Source organism: Carassius gibelio, chromosome A17 (assembly GCF_023724105.1).
Source record: "Carassius gibelio isolate Cgi1373 ecotype wild population from Czech Republic chromosome A17, carGib1.2-hapl.c, whole genome shotgun sequence".
Taxonomy (NCBI): Eukaryota; Metazoa; Chordata; class Actinopteri; order Cypriniformes; family Cyprinidae; genus Carassius; species Carassius gibelio.
Genome location: NC_068387.1, coordinates 6165137 through 6176729, shown reverse-complemented (window position 1 = coordinate 6176729; position 11593 = coordinate 6165137).

Sequence of the window (11593 nt, the reverse complement as noted above, 5' to 3'; positions counted from 1 at the left end):
ATTTCATTTTTCAGCACGACCTGGCACCTGCTCACAGTGCCAAAACCACTGGTAAATGGTTTACTGACCATGGTATTACTGTGCTCAATTGGCCTGGCAACTCTCCTGACCTGAACCCCATAGAGAATCTGTGGGATATTGTGAAGAGAAAGTTGAGAGACGCAAGACCCAACACTCTGGATGAGCTTAAGGCGCTATCGAAGCATCCTGGGCCTCCATAACACCTCAGCAGTGCCACAGGCTGATTGCTTCCATGCCACGCCGCATTGAAGTATTGAGTGCATAACTGAACATAATTATTTGAAGGTTGACTTTTTTTTGTATTAAAAACACTTTTCTTTTATTGGTCTTATGAAATAAGCTAATTTTTTGAGATAGGAATTTGGGGTTTCCATGAGCTGTATGCCAAAATCATCAGTATTAAAACAATAAAAGACCTGAAATATTTCAGTTGGTGTGCAATGAATCTAAAATATATGAAAGTTAAATTTTTATCATTACATTATGGAAAATAATGAACTTTTTCACAATATGCTAATTTTTTGAGAAGGACCTGTATGTGTGTGTATATATATATATATATATATATATATATATTGCATAAGATACGATAAACCATAAATATAATACTGTATAATTATTTCAGTGTAATTGAATGGACCACCAGTGGTATGTGGCCACACTCACACTTAGACATTCATTAACATACCTGCAAAAACAGAAGAAGAACATAAATTTTATACATCCTATTCAGTCATTATCTGCCAGCACCATTATTTAACATGCAAATAAGATTGATGTATAAAATGGAGGAGAAACTGATAATCGTTGTTGCTGGGTTTCCTATCATTTATGATATGACGTTATTTTTTCATACAGAAAAAAATTTAAAAGATCAGTTACAAAAGAGAGAGAGAGCCCCAGCCACGCACTCACCTTCACTGTCTTGCTCTCTCTCCCTCGTGCATATTAATCAAAATGTTTTTTTTCCCCAACCAAATGTGACCAAAACGGTTATAAAAATGCTGTCATTATAAAGGTGTAAAATGTCGTTGATGAAAATAATGACAAAAAGTACTCGTAAACGAAATTAACAGTAATGCAATGGAGGAGAACTTAGCCTTGCCAAAATCCTTCACAGTGACATTGAACTAACATTGTAAGCTAACAACACAATTTGCTGATCTTACTATCTGACTAGGCGACACTTCCATTATAACGTTAATGTTAAACATGTTAACTAACAACAACGCTAGAGAAAAAAATTATATTGTTGGCAGATAACAGCACTTACCTAAAAACTAATGTCAGTGTCCAAAGTGTGAATTCATCCATGGGAAAGCTGCCGCTATCTTGACTGTGATTGGCCAAATGACTCACGTGCAGCAGGTTCTAGAAGTAGGCGTGAATAGCCGTGAATTCATCCGCGGGAAAAGCTGTAGCCAGGGGCTTTTCAAAGAAGACGCTGCTGTTATCTTGACTGGGATTGGCCAAATGACTCGCGTGCTGTATCACCAAAGATGTTTGTGAAGAAGACCGCAGTAGGGAAGACCGCAGAAGACCCCCCTCCCCTGTCAAAAAAAAAATCTTCGGATCTACACGATTCACGTGGATGACATTTTCCCATTCAAAACGCCGAAAAGCGACTAGTTTGCAGGTATGCATTAAATCTGAAATGACTTAAACACACAAACACTTCTGTAGGTAGTGGTTAAAAAAAAATCTCCTCGGTCACAATTTTTGTGTATGCGCTCAACAAGCATGTCCTCCTGCGCACATACCACAAAATCGCACCACTCCAAACCTGTCAGGAGGATCTGACCTTGTACTTGCCAATAGTACTTGTGCTGCCTCCTAAACTGCAAAGAGCCATCAGACATTTTCGGGTAGGGACAGTCAACATAACTCTTGATGTTGGGGCATTTAATTTCCAGCAGGCCGAATGGTGGGTTTTCAGAAGGATCAAACACTACTCCATCGGGGGAGCATCCCAGCCATGGAGCATCAGGGTGTATAATGAACCCGCAGGGTGAATAGTTGACATTTTTTAAACTGCAGTACTCTGTCACGGCAACTGGCTCCATATCGATTCCTCTCCTCACGTCCTTCATCATGACAGTCCCCCTCAGAAATCTGTGTGCCAGATTTTCAGCTGATGTATGACAGCGAACATGGCATGCCTCATGAAAGCGTGTAGATGTAACTCGCATCTTTCTCAGTTGATGCCATTCCTGGCATGAACTCTGTTCCCGTGTTGCAGCTTCAATCCTGTGGTTCAATACTGTGTTCCTCCACTGATAACACATTGGCAGATGTGGTTGGCTCAAGCCTATAGCCTTGGATGGGAAGGGAAGGTTGGGCAGGGGCTTCTGGGATGTTTATAAATTGCACACGTATTAACCACATCAACACATAGCTAAACTATATATATAACTAAAGGTAATATAGTCTCACCTTACACAAACAGCGGTAGAATTTTGAGGTTTGCGGACCTCCATGTCTCCCATCGGACCTGGCCTCACACCCTGACAACAATGAGACATTTTGACATGGCATCACAATAGTTACATGTGCATAGGTACAATTCACATGACAGACAGATGACTTACCAAGGTCCTTGGCTTATGCCAGGTCTGCTCAGTTTCTGTGCAACTGTGCACTGGGGGTACAGCGGGATGCCTATTTGTGAAAAATGTGCTGTTTGATACAATAGTGCAACCAGATGGTTGCATAAGGCACACCCTGCCACACAGGAGCAGTGGGTGCTAACCAAAATGACAGGTTTCAAGTCCTTTAACACCATCTAGGAAGAAATAGAAGCTTAAAAATACCACTTAAGAGCTAAACTGTTAACAAGATAAAAATATAACTAATAAAAGCATACAGTTGTATTGTAGATTAGAGCCACATAGACCAATCCATTCACATCCATAAACAGTAGACTGAGCCATGTACTAGGGCTGCACAAGTAATCAAATTTGCAATCGCAATTACAGATGACAAGTAATCATTTAAAGGCACAATTACAAAATAATTGTATTTAGCCTCAAATATATGTGTGTACGCGAGTGTGTGTTAGCTGTAGAAAGGAAAACGCCAATCTTATCATCTTAAGCACACAGAATAATGTAGGTGAACATTTTCACTTAAATTATTCTGTGTGCTTAAGATGACAAGATTGGTGTTTTTCTTTCTACAGCTCACACACACACCCACACACACACACACACACACACACACAAACAAACACACACACACACATATATCATCACAATTACAATTTCAAGGGAACAATCTACAATTATGATTTTTGTCATAATCGTGCTGCCCTACCATGTACATTTAGATAATGTTATTCATCAGCTGGGCAACTTATCAGCAGGCCTAACCATTTCCCTAACATTGACCCTAGTCACCCTACTTTCAATTCATGTGGCTTTTCATTTTTCCTCATGGATCTATGACAGACTGCCCTCACGCTGACCTCTCCTGTCACCTTGTTTTTCATTGACACTGTTACGGAAAAAGATGAACATACATTTCTAAACTGGATTACACTCGTTCTTACACTGTGCTAGTTTGTCTGTTTTAATATAGTAGAGTATTGTGAAAGAAAATAGCTAACGTTAACAAGTTCAGTCACGTCAGTTTCTTGATTACAATGCAGTAAGATAACGTTAGCTACTTACCCTCATAGTTGTCGATATAGCTGCCGATATACATTTTAAATCCCTTTTCCCGCTTGCTGTTGGGAGCGGCACATGATGTTTTTACAAAACGGTCTATGTCATTTACCATGAGACGAGGTAAATCCTGAAGACAGCGACTATAAAAGAGAGCCATATCTGTCCGTGTATAAACAGGAAGTTGAACCGGAAGTTGGTAGCCTAGTACACGCGAACCTGGAACTGTGTCGTGCATAGAGCCTATTGTTTTCATACAGCGATAGCTGGGCGCTATTGTCCATATTAGGAGTTTCCTGGTATGACTTTCGAATGAAACACACACATGCTCCGTGATGTAAATTTCGCTTTCTCGGTCCGAAAAAAACATCAGGTCATGCGCAGACTATCCTGTCTCTTTGAGTTTAAATCTATATTTATTCGCACCAGCTCTTAAAAAACCTCTAAACGAACACACTTGCCCGAAAAAGTGCGGGGGATGAATTTCCGTGATGATAAAAGTGATAAAAATTTAATTATAATTTTACATTATAGAACTGTACCACCATTCAAATTAAATCTACAGTGCAAAATTACAACTGTGTTATGACATTAATGTTTTACATTAATTTTTGAAAATACAATTAATAAATGTTGGAAAAATGCAATGATACTTTTTAAACGTGAAACTAAACCGCCATTAGGTGGCAGCAAATAACTTAATGAGTGAGTCTATTGAGTCATTCATTGTACCGATCCATTCAAAAAGCTGAATCAATCAGCAAAAACAATGCTGAGTTTTGATTTGAGGATGAGCAAAATAGTTTTGCTCTGATCTTTGTTTGGAACTATTTTCATTAGTTAAATAGAACAACAGTCAATATTGTGTCTAAAAAGTAACTAGTTGTTTATTGAACAATAAGAAGTTTATTGGCAATCGTGATACTCAGCAAAACAGCCCCTCACTTGATATGCTACTTAACGTTTTTTTTTTTTTTTTTTTGCTTAATTTACATAACAAGACAGGGAACCAACAATGTAAGACACTTTCATATAGACCAGCACAGAGTTAACATTAAAGAGAGAGAAAAAAAAATAAAAATTAAATAAATAAATAAATAAATAAAAACCAACAACAACAACAAGGAGCAAGGATGAAACCAAAATTGTAGTCGATTAAGTCATTAAATTTTTTTTTTTTTTAAATAATAGATAATTTGACAAAGAGAAGCATAACTTTTCAGATTTTCGATTGAGTTTTTTGAGGCATTTTAAGCTCTGAAATATTTTAACAAACTCACATGAGAATATATTGAAGGAAGGTTTACATTTTTTCCATTTACATGTTTGTATATGATATTTACCCATCAACAAAACAAAATTCACAACATCAGAGAAGGATGAATTTAAATCACATTTAAAAAAGAGCACATCTTGCTGGGTTATATGAGAAACTGTCTCCATTTTTACTGACAACCAGCTATGTACATCAAACCAAAATTTAGAAGAAACCTCACAGTAAAAGAAAAGGTGATCAAGTGTTTCAGGAAATGAAGTGCAGAAATCACAAGGATCCACATCGAAATTAAATCTTTTTTGTATAAAGTCACTAACTGGATATGTCCATAATTTTATAATGAGTCTCCTTGACTTTTGGAGCAACTGGGTAAACCATATAATGGGTAAAAGCTTGCTTTACTGAGGTTTCAACATCTCCCAAAAAATAACATTTATAATCACCAGTGAGGATACGTTTAAGTTCTTTATAAATATGTTTGTTATTACACTTATAGTCTAAGAGGTCAACATTACATATTTTCAAAGAGGGAAGAGAAACTACTGGTCTAGATAAAAGATGAGAAAAACTGCTTTGTATTATTCTTAACAATCCATTAGGTATAGCATTACATACCTTAGCCTTTTAATGTAGTTTTAACTCTGTATTTATTAATGAAATCAATATAAGAAAAAGCCATTATCATCTAACAAATCATGAATAAAAAAAATACCTTGGCTATACCAATCACTTTTAAACAGATTTTCTATTAATAATTACAACCCTATTAGAGTGGAGTTGTGAGGGGAAAAGTTATGGGTAAATATAATTTTCCAAAATTACAGTACTTGTTTATGAAAATTTGATACCTTCAGAGGAATTTTACAAGGGTCGAGATCACATCTCAACACAAAATCAAGGCCGCCATTTTTTTAAATAGTGTGGTTAGGAATATGGTACCATATCAAGTGTGACTTTGTTAAACACTCTTTCAACCATTTTACTCAGAATGTACCAAGAAGAGATTCAAAGTCAATGGCTCTCAAACCTCCATGTTCATACTCTTTTACCATATTAAATTTATGTGAATAATGTGTTTTTTTTTTTCAAAAATAAATTTAAATAAGTTTGAATTCACCGATTTAATTACTCTTGCGGCAGTATAGGCTTGAGATAAGTAAATAAGTTTGGATATTGCCTCAGTTTTAATTAAGAGAATTCTACCCAATATAGTTAGGTCTCGAGATAACCAATGATTTAAAGATTTTTTCATACTTTCTATTTTAGAGTTAAAATTTGAATGTTCTCTATTAATAAAATTATTTGTAATCATAACCCCTAAATACTTAACCTCCTTTTTTACTGGAATGCCCTATATAACGTCTAAGTTACAATTATGGATTGCCATTAAAGCTGCAGTTGGTAACTTTTGACGCTCTAGCGGTTAATAAACAGAACTGCTTGCGTGTTGCAGAAGGACATTGTAGCCGGAGCTACTTCTCTCTGTTTATGTCTATGAAGAATCACAAAGGTACTGGGTTACTCCGCCGCTGTACCCCCGAAGCAATCTAAAATAGTCAGAATATAAACACTTATTATAGGTGCAACCTAGTGATTCAGGACAAGCTAAAAACACGGTTTGGAAAATGGATTCATAGTGTACTCGCTTATTATATAAATTTTTCTACATTTTGAAAACAAACAAAGTTACGGACAGCAGCTCTGATTGGTTGTTTCTTATTGGGAGCGGATGACTTTCTGCAAATGGCAATAGGGCCACTGGGAGGAGCCAGAGGAGCTTGATTTTTTCACAGATTATCTGTCTGATATTCTACTGTCAGGACATAATGACAGGTTTAACAAATATGTAAAAAAATATATTTTTACAAAAGTTACCTACTGCAGCTTTAATAGTTTTCAAAGCTTGTTTTTGTTTTTCTAAATTAAATAAATTAAAAAAAGATTTTTTTCCCCTTCCTCAATCCACCTGGCTCTAGATCGTATGAATGCTCCTTTAGCCTTTTCTGTATAAAAATCACAACTCTGATTGAAGAGTATAAAGTTATTTTTCCTCACTCTTACTAAGTATGTCTTTATTACTGAAATAATTTAGTCTTGATAAAATTGTTGTCTGCCTAAATTTTCTAGCATTTGCTATTTGTTTGCCTTCTTTAATCGTTTTTTTTTTTTTTTTTACATTAGATTTGACCCATTCCCATTTGCCAATTGAGGTTAATTCAGACATGGTTTTAATATTATTAATAGAATTACAAAAATATTCACGTTTTAGTAAATTATTATTAAACTTCCAGTGAGTTCTGGTAGACGTAGAGCTGTCATTACTCCTAAGAGAAAGTGATATGGCACTGTGATCAGTTAAAACTGAAGGAGAGATATTACAGTCAAATGTTGAAGAAAGAAGATTACTAGTTATCAACCAAAAATCCAACCTGGAACGCTGAATGCGCCCTGAAAAGGAACCCCATGTAAATTGTTTCTTATGTGGGTTCTTTACACGCCAAACATCAATTAAATCAAGAAACTGAGATATATTATAAATCAGGGGGTTATAGGAAAAAGTGGTGAAAGGAGTGGGGTATCTACAGTATCCTGCTATTCATCTGGAACAGCTTTAAAATCCCCTCCAATAATTATTTTATCTGTAAAATATCAATATCAATATCAATTTTTGTAGCCATATTCTGAAAAAACAACTTATTAGCGGCCTTGTTAGTGTAACCATAAACATTTATCAAAATTAAATTACATTTATTTGATTCAAGAACCACCATAATCCAGTGACCCTCATTATCGCTTGAACTTGAAAAAAAGCGACCCCTGCTGAGTGAGAAGTTCCATGAGAGAATAAAGCCTCTCCACCCCATTGTGATTTCCAAAATCTCAGATCTACATCAGTTGAATGGGTCTCTTAAAGAAATAAACAATTTACTTTTACTTGCTCCTTGCAAAAAAGAAAAAGGGTGTACGTTTAACATTACACCTAATACCTCGAACATTTAGAGATAACAGAGAAAAAGACATCAACTTGAATTAAGAAGGAAAAAAAAAAAAAATTACAGATTTTTCAGATGATCAAATATCGTTCCTCTTACACAGGCATATAATAACACATTTAAGGCCGATAAAACTGAACACAAAATAAGCCTTATGGAATGACGTTCAAGTAATATATTCAATATTCTCTTTGAATAGAATTCTAAATGAAATACCTGGATCCCTACAATCGCATGACCTTAAATACGACATAACTGTGCCTTAATAGTCAATTGAAACTATTCTCCTCACAGAATTAAAGTAACTCAAAAGCTGGCACATCACTTCATTCACCACTAACTAAGCTTTCACTCTCTGACCGTTAATCACTGCATATCCATCGCGAAGGTATGCTTTCAAGTTTTTCTTTCTTGCCTCCTCAACTTTAGGCCATAGACGAGCATGAGCCTCCCGGTCGTCCTTGCAGAAATCCTCTCTAAAACAATTTTTTTTCCCCATGCACACCGGTGCATTCTTCGACATTCTCCAAACCATGTCACGTACAAATCTCATGCCACACTGAATGATGATTTGCCGCGGTCTTGCACCCTTCACTTTTTTGCCAAGGCGATGAACTGTGTCCGCAGTATTCTGCAGTTGTTCTGGAGAGTGAGGGACAATCTGAGACAAAATATCAATCACGACACTTCTGACATCCTCATCTTCTCTTTCTGGAACTCCATTTAGCCTCAAACACTATCTGCATTTGTATCGGTCATGCTCCACACATTTCTATTTCAACACTTCGTTTTCATTCTTTAAGTCAGTTACCTGTGATTTCAAATTAACCACATCCTCCTTAACACCTTTCAACGCTGTCGTATTGGCATCCAGAGACTCTGAAATTTTGACAATTGCATCAGTGTTCACTTTCAGTTGGAATTCAAAAGCACGAATGTATTCGGAATTTTCATCAAACTTACGACTGAGGCTTTGGATGGCGGCGTACAGAACGCTAGTGGAAATATCATCCTTTTCCTTTTCCTGTACTGCTTTCACTCTTTTGGGTCCGGGGCTTTTGAGAGGGGTGTGAGGCATTGTCTTCTGTCTAACATCTTTAGCAGACAACACTTCAATCTCCATCGTATCGATAGATTCATCTCCTTCTTCCCCTGAAGCTATTCCAACATTGGCATGTTCTCCAGTTTTTCCCGCCATAACTCTTCAGCAAGTGCAGCACAAAAAGGCAAGCGAATAGACTCGTATAAACAAAAAAATCACACGAATGTAATAACAGAAAACATTAGAGTAAATAAATAATCTTAAATAAAAAAAACGTAGACTAAGAATAAACGGCCTTTTACACAATTACATCAGAGCCTGTAAGTAGCCTCCTGCTACTTAACGTTATATCATATATTATAAATAAACTCAACAGTTGAACATTTACCTCATCTATTTTCAGTGAGTTTATGTGTGCTGTTAACATTGTTTGGAATAACGCCATTTAACCCTAAAACCGTATTCTGGACAAATGTGGGCAAAATAATTTTGATTTATTAAAAAAAAAAATACTTCCCTTGATCTGAGCGGTACAAGACTTGGTTACTTTTCCTAAGTTTGCCCCCTGAACACACACACATTTTTTGATTCAATTCTACAATGTTAAGTGGGTGAAAAAAAAAAACCTCCTTAATCTTGTATTGGGTCAAAAATGGGCACCCATAGAAATGAATGGGAAAAACTGTAATTTAGAGCATTCTTCTTGTTTTTTTGGTAAAAATAAATGAATAGATCCATTACAATGCATATCTAACATACACTCAAATGAAGGGCTGATCCTGTACAACATTGTCATCATGGCAAAAACTCACACTCATATACACACACACACACAAACAATGCATTCAATGAGCCTGTGACAGAGCTGGGCTAATGTCTAACCATGTTTTTTGGTATGATCCAATCATCCACCTGGCTCATCACCCTCTCTCTCTCTCTCTCACACACACACACACACACACACACACACACACACACACACACACATACTCATACACAATCACACAGACACACACACAATGCATTCAATGAGCCTATGACAGAGCTGGGCTATTTTTATTTATTTTTTTCAAATAAAAACTGAATTGAATGAGCCAATGCCTGACCATGTTTTTTGGTATGATCCAATCAACCACCTGGCACCTGACACCTTCAGAGTCAGATCAAACTGCTACTGCAAGGTTTGTTGTTACTTCCAAACAAAACGTTTATGTAGCATATGCTACCTAAACCTGCAGTGGCAGTTATTTTCTCAGTTCACTGCAAGCAGCACAATGAGAAGGTTTAGTGCAGCAGAAACCCTGGATATTCTCCTGGAATCCAGTGGGGAAGAAGGAGACCAGGCAAACTGTGGTTTGGAGTCAGCAGAGGATCAAGGACCTGAACAGTGATACAGTGGTTCATAGAGTTCAGCCTATATATGCAGCCATTAAGTACTATAGCCATCTAGTGCTTATTGATATTATTGTTTTTTGTTAATTTAATACCAAAATGAGACACCAAGTGACAGCAAAGTCACTTCATCTTTAGGTTTTAGCTCTAAGAACTTATTGAAATGATATTTTAATGTAGTTAAAAAAATTAAAAACATAAAACATAAAAATAAGCATAATTTACATAGAAAATATGGTACTTTTTGAGGTAAATAAATTCAAAAATATATATTTTTTTTAAAAAGCACCATAAATGGATAGACAAAACTTTATTGAAGACAGTGATATAACATTTATAATAAATAAAAAAATAGGATCACACCTGAGTCCTCTGTGCCCACATTTGTCCACAATTACAGGATTAAGGGCTATAGAGTGAATACGGTAAGAGGGTTAAAAGCATTAGGCATTAGGTAACAACGTTATTTTTTCAGTAACGGGGTAATCTAATTAATGACTTTTTGCGACATTACAACACCGTTAACATTACTGGACGTTAAATGCGGTGCATTACTATGCATTGATTGAATAAACTGTATAATCCGAACGCACCCCTGGTTCACACAGCTAGTGAGGAGGTGGGTTAATAATGAGATAAGCGATTATGATTGGTTAAGGCAGAGTCATGTGTTTCATGGTAGCCAATCAGAGCCAGTGTTTTTACACACACATGCCAGCACCATAGACAGTAAAAGAAATTGACACAGCGACATAGACAGGAAAAAAAAATGGACACAGCAACCCCATTGGAATCAACAGAGACAAGTGAAGTCAATCAGAAGCACACACTTCCTGGGGGTCGAGCGTACTGCGCAGACTCAAACTGAGCTTCATGACGTAGATGTCACGTGAGCAACGTGCAAGTCTTTTAATTGCTGTGCCAAGAGCAATCTGAATCACCCACATAATCTTGCAGAGAAGGCGAGCGTGAACAGGAGCAAATTTTGGTAAGTATTTTGATTAATTATCTTCCTTGACTTTATGCCTCTGCATCCCCCCGATAGCCTCATAGACAGAAAAAGATTGCCTGTGAGCTTCTCCTCCTGTCCATACGGTAATTTTTCTACTGTGCGACAGAGAGTCGCAGGTTATGATGCAATCGTTAGCCTATTTTTTACAAAAACTGCTTCTACAGGAACATAACGTAAGATACAAGGTAATGGAGC